Here is a 5,772-nt window from a genome sequence, read left to right on the forward strand (position 1 = left end):
TTTTGCATTGTTCGCGGTACACAATAGTATCAAGAATAGGTAAACAGTGCGATACAAAGACCACACTTTTATTGTGAAAACACATTGATCAGTGTTTGACATTCATCAACTTAAAACATGCAAAAACCACCAATAAACTTACTAAAACATGCAAAAGTCTTTCTATATTCACATTTAGTATAGGATTTCAAACTCTTCATAACAGAAAAAGTGCTTCCTCAAATGTAAGTGCTTTCGAACATCGGTAAGATTTTTAAACAAAAATCTTAAGTTTGGAAAATGCTCACTGCTCACAAGATTCTAAAATGCCGTTTTAAATTATATTCGTTTGTCACCAACACAACTTGCCGACATAACAAGCAAACTTTGTGGTATTTTCCACATCCAGTTAAAAATCTGTTTGAATTCGCCAGCTTTCTTTCTAAACTCATGTTTACAAAATAACTGCAGATTGATTGATTACCAAATGTGAGATACAGGAGGGTAATTACTAACTATTCTGACATATATGCGGCATTAATTGTAATACTGTTCAGGCAGTTTGCAAAAAAACACCCGGCATGAGTTATATTGTGAGGCCTTAACATTAATATTCAGTTTTCAGGAATAATCAACCTGGGCTAATAGAATCCGAATTCGAATTTTAGTTCTCTATGACAGGGCTAATCAACTATTTTCACCAAAGGTCCGTTTACGAAACTTCAAAGTTACTGGGATCCGGACATTACAGAAAATTTGTTTCATCAAATAAACGAAACTTCAAATGCAATTTTAAATTAAATGTAAGATCAATGAATGGCTCGCAAATATGGACACAAATAATATCGCACATCAGTACCAGTACGATAAGCTGTATAGCTGTGTATTTGAATTGTATCAAAATCATCTAAAACTATAAAACGATGCTTAGGCTGCCAAAAAAAACAAGCAAAGCGGTCCTAATTTCATGGTCGTAAGGTCCGTATTCGGACCGCGGTGCTCCAGTTGAGTAGACCTTCTCTATGATGCCAAAATTGTTAGCATGTATTCCCGACCAAAAGGATAGAAAGCCAGATAACAAACAATTTAGACTGCCAAGCACATTCATTAAATTCAAGGGAATAAAATTCATTTAAAGACAATAAAATATTGATACCATATATTCATTTGCTTATAATATATCAACATATTCCGACAGGAAAAGTAGATTGCGGTCCGGGTGGTTTTTTAACTACAATTCCGCAAGTACGCTCATCTCACAAGTACCCCTCTGCAGTTATATGTCTTAAGCCACGAGGACGTCGAGAATTATTTTTTTATCGCCGGCAACCAGTGTGCCGCCTGCGTCCAGTGTGAAAACGCCATAAATTGTGGTCATCGGCGACGTTACGGCGTGAATCTGAAACTCAAATCTCCAACTGAAAATTAGGTAGTAAAATACCACGACTGAAATACGACTTTATAAAATAAACCACAAACACTTTTATATATGATCCCGCGACAGATCAAACGAATTGATAATTTAGTTACACACTGTATATTGGTGTGCCCGCGGCCCACATTACGATTGGTAACCCTTGAAAGCTATATCATAGTCACTTCAAAGAAGTTGACACGCGGGTAATTTTTTTGCGCGATGTACCTCCTTATCCTTTTTTAACTGTTAAGATATGGATGTACGTTCCCTCAATAAACACCTCACGCGTAAGAAAACATATAACAATAACCCTCATGATTTTACCCCAATATCAGCAATATCCTTCATATTCGCTATAAACATTCTAAACAATCGGCGGAGCTAACAAAATTAACCTATAAAAATTGCAACCGGTTTTAGCGATTTTTTCGATCTAGCGTGAATTTTAAGAAGAGAAGGTGGAGATGTTGTCCCATTTTTGTATGTTTTGTTTTCACGAAACTTTCAAAAAATAACTCGTTTGCAGAACAATGCCCATTATTACAGCAAAGTATATGAGTTCAGTTTGCCAGCCTTTGCACCATGTCATTTTCTTCCTCCACACGCATATAGTGACAAATAAAGTGACTCCAACACTTATGCAGCAATGTATTCAGTCTGTTAATTTAGATATATATTCAAAATGTTTTTTCAGTGCTATTCTAAAATAGTGTTTAGAAATATTCACAGATTTCACATTATGACAGCCTTTGAAAAGAGATATATATATTTTATACCTTGATTCACAACATTTATATTGAATCTAGCGCGTTCGGTGCTAGTCGGCATCTTCGAGTGCGACCCAAAATAATAAGAGCGATAGATAAGATATTCGAAATTCACATGACTACAAATTTTCATATCCTTCATTTGCATTCAAACTATATTCTTGCCCGTTGCGTTGAAACACTACCACGCACGTCACTAATCAACTCTAAACTATCTGCGACCGTTTTCACATTTCAGAAAGCTTGTTAAAGATGTCGACCTGTCTCTGTAAGCATAGCAAGGTAACATCAAATTCATCATACCTAATCATAAGTACTAGCAAAACGATACCAATTTCTTCCTAGCCCGGTCGACAGTCGTCAGAGAATATAATAGAGCCTTGATGATGTTCAGCATACGTAGGCAAGATTATTAAAAAAAACCTGAACAATGTTGCTCTTTCTATTACACTAGTAAGGTTAAACTCCAACGCGCCTGTCATGTAATAAAACGTCGGTTAGGCATGTATTTAAAAATGCACGCTCACACGTTATGTATGAACAAATTTACAAGTGATGTGCTACCGTATAATTCCCCCTTACTTATGTATCTGCTACGATTTGTACCGTATTTTTGAACACAAGTAAAATGACTTTATCGTATCTCTATTATATGGTATTGGAATTATTTTGGTAAATTTGCATTTCAACACATTTGATGGACTAATTTGCAGTATTCTTGAAAATTGAGGAGGTTTCTAGAAAGTTGTTACTTCTTTCTCAGAGTCCTACGAGGGCCGATATTTCAACCAAAACTTTTTTGACATTCGACCTCCCTGTAAATATATCATATTAATATTAAAATGATAATATATTTTATATATGGCTATGTCAAAAATACTGCTGAATTGAATATGATAATAGTCAAGCCTAAGCTAGGCTGAGAGGTCTTATTATCATTACTCTGATAGAGGAAGCATGGGAAACAATTAAAATATGAGAAACCGGCAACCTATCATGGTCGGAAAATGTATTAGGCAGAGACAATGCATTCTAGAAGCTATGGTCTTTTACATAAAATTGAAATTTACGGCGAACGTGACAACATTTTTTATATCACAAAGTTACTTTCTGGTTGCAAAATCATATTTGTTTTTGAAAATATAACGACATGCCTAAGTAAATACATAGATTATAGGATATGGTGACCGTACATTTGAACCCATGTACATTTGAACCCATGCGTATATCCACGGGTTCAATCTATATGCGGGTGCTAAAACCCATGGGTTAGGGTTAGTATGGGTTTAACTATCCGTGAAACAAAAAAAAAATCCATAGGTGCAATAGCATACAGGTGCAATTGTCATGGGTTCAAATGTACGTGGGTTCAAATGTAATGGAACCATAGGATATATATATAATTTCTGCTATAGTTTGACAAGTCAATTTTGAGCAAGTGATCGAGTACAATCTTGATTTACAAGTTTATACATAATCTTGTTTGAAATTTACTCATATGCATATGACATAATTTCATACTCATGCATCGACGTGGCTGCTATAACGCGTATGTTTCGAATCTTGCCGAATTTCCGGAAAAATTTGTTACGTTTTTTTGATTGTGGGAGCAGCTGCCAAGTATTTTTAAATTAAGTTGCCCGTTGATAGTCTCATTAGGACTGGTATTCCTCATTTGAAGTGTATATGATGTCATATTTAAAATTAGGTATTGCATCAAATAATAGCTACCAATCTGGTTTCAAAGAATCAACAAAAATCCTAGTCCATATTTAGGTGTAGCTGAATTATAGTCATTTGCGTACTAATGACGTTAACATAACCTGAAGGAAACTCCTAATCCCGTATTCAATCAGTGATTTATCTTTGCCTTGATTAGTACATACAGTACATAAAAATGTATCTGAATATCCATAATGTGCCGCAGATTTGGATCAATTGTAATTTGTAGTTGTAATTGATGTAATTAATTACAGTTTTCCATGTAATTGTAATGTAATTCAGGCATTTTCATGCTGTGTAATTGTAAATGTGCTAAAATTTTGACTTATTTTTGACTTATTCTTTCCATTAGACCAGTGGTCACCGAAATACGGCGAAATATTTTTCCAAGGGTCGTTTTTCGAGAGTCGCCTTCCTTTTTTATTTCATAACATTAGCCAATCAGCAAGATGCAAAAAATGACGTATCAATATGCCTTTACGCATCCGTTAAGACACTCAGAAAAATTTTCAGTCGTGATTTTAAACAATACCTCATTTTGCGATTTCGAATGCTATTCGTTAGTTTGCATTTTGACGAAAACCCATTAATGTATAGGAAGAAGAAATCTGAAGAATTTTCCAGGCTTGCTTCTTTAGCCAAATTTCATTTGGGACTAACAGCAATATCAGCCCCGTAGGAATGAGTTTTTCCAATTGTGGATACATTTTATACGGCAAGAAGAAATTTATTGGGGCCAGAAACTTTTCGCAGCCTAGTTTTTATCAAGCGCAATCCAACAGGTTTTGAGCAAGGGAAACTGTAAATACGAACCAAAATGTTATTGGACAGGTTAGTGGACACAATGATCGTTTTGACCCCAAACTTTTGGTATTTTGTGTTGTTGTTCTTGTTCCTTGACACAGTTATTGAAAAGTCGCTTTTCTCTTCGATTACTCGACCAAATGCTCTGAAATTTTCATTGGTTGAAGATGGAATTTTTTTCTAGAAGGTTTTACTTTTTTTATTTCTACATTTTGTATGAAATCCGATATTTCGTCCAAGATTTTGCTGTATTCTTTTATCCATGGGAACACCGGCTGTCTGGTTTGATTCTTGCTACGCGAAACTCGGAATTTTTTTGAAGGTAGCGGTAGCATCAAGGGCAAGGACTGCTTCGCTCTGTGTAATGTGTCTATTTATTTGAGCATTGCTTTGTTGTAATTGTAAATGTTATTGTAATGTAATTGTAATTTGATATTTTTTGCACGAAGTAATTGCGATGTAATTGAAAAAATTAAGAGAGTAATTGTAATGGTAATTGAACTGAATTACTGTAATTGATTCAACTCTGATGTGGCGTATATACATACCAGTGCAGACGGCCAGTCAAATAAATATAAAATTTATTTTATAAGTACAAATAGTTTTATCGTTAATAGTAAAATATCTACCACACCTTAGAATTGGACACCGCTCCCTTAAAATGAAAAGCTGAGGAGCGCACTGGTCATAAAAAATAAATCATTGAATGAAGTAAACATGAGCCACACCAATAATTGGATTATTGAATTACAAAAAATACCACTTTGAGAATTAGTAGTCGGTCACCAGTGACATGTATGCTATGTCGAGAAAATTGGTTTATTCCATCATTTCTGCCACCTAACTCTGTTCTGTGGACTTGATAACCATTGAGCAATCTATACTAATCATGTGCGCCAGATATATTGATATATAGTAAGGGCCAAGCTGGCAAAGAGTTTGTGACAGGTTGCTGCTATTATGATTCAAACAATGAGACATTCTGACACATGAGGTTTTGTCATTGTCTATACATAACAAACAAGCATGCATGACAATTTGTAAACTATAGTCATACCAGGTACCAACGAAGATATATTGTTT

The sequence above is a fragment of the Styela clava genome, chromosome 1 (genome assembly GCF_964204865.1).
Source record: "Styela clava chromosome 1, kaStyClav1.hap1.2, whole genome shotgun sequence".
Lineage (NCBI taxonomy): Eukaryota > Metazoa > Chordata > Ascidiacea > Stolidobranchia > Styelidae > Styela > Styela clava.